We start from the raw sequence: 464 nt of genomic DNA, 5'->3' as shown, positions 1-464 counted from the left end.
CTGTCCCTAGCCCCTTCCAGACTCCCACTAAGCAGTCGACTCACAGAGCTAGGGGCCCCTTTGAGATCACGTGCTCCACCTCCACACCCATTTTACAGATGGGGAAAACTGAGCTACAGAGAGGAGAAGGGGCTGGGCCAAGGGCTTAAAGTCGGGTCTCCTAATTCCCAGTTAGGGCTTTTCCCATGCTGCTCTCCCGGCCCCTCCAGGGCTGGACAGAATCCGGAAAGATGGGTGCACTGCTCTTGGGTTTGGGGAGCCCCACCTGTTCACTCCCTGTCCTCTGCCTCAGGGCTCCATTTGCTGATCCTGACCCTCCCTGCTGTTCCTCCGCAGGACAAGGAGCCACGGGGAATCATACCCCTTGAGAACCTCTCAGTGCAGAAGGTGGATGACCCCAAGAAGCCAGTAGGTGTCGGGGTGGGGCCTGAGGCGGGAGGGACTGGGGGAATTTCTGAAACAGG

This window comes from Pteropus medius, unplaced genomic scaffold (assembly GCF_902729225.1).
Source record: "Pteropus medius unplaced genomic scaffold, Ma_sr-lr_union100, whole genome shotgun sequence".
Taxonomy (NCBI): Eukaryota; Metazoa; Chordata; class Mammalia; order Chiroptera; family Pteropodidae; genus Pteropus; species Pteropus medius.
Note: the sequence above shows the minus strand (reverse complement) of the source record.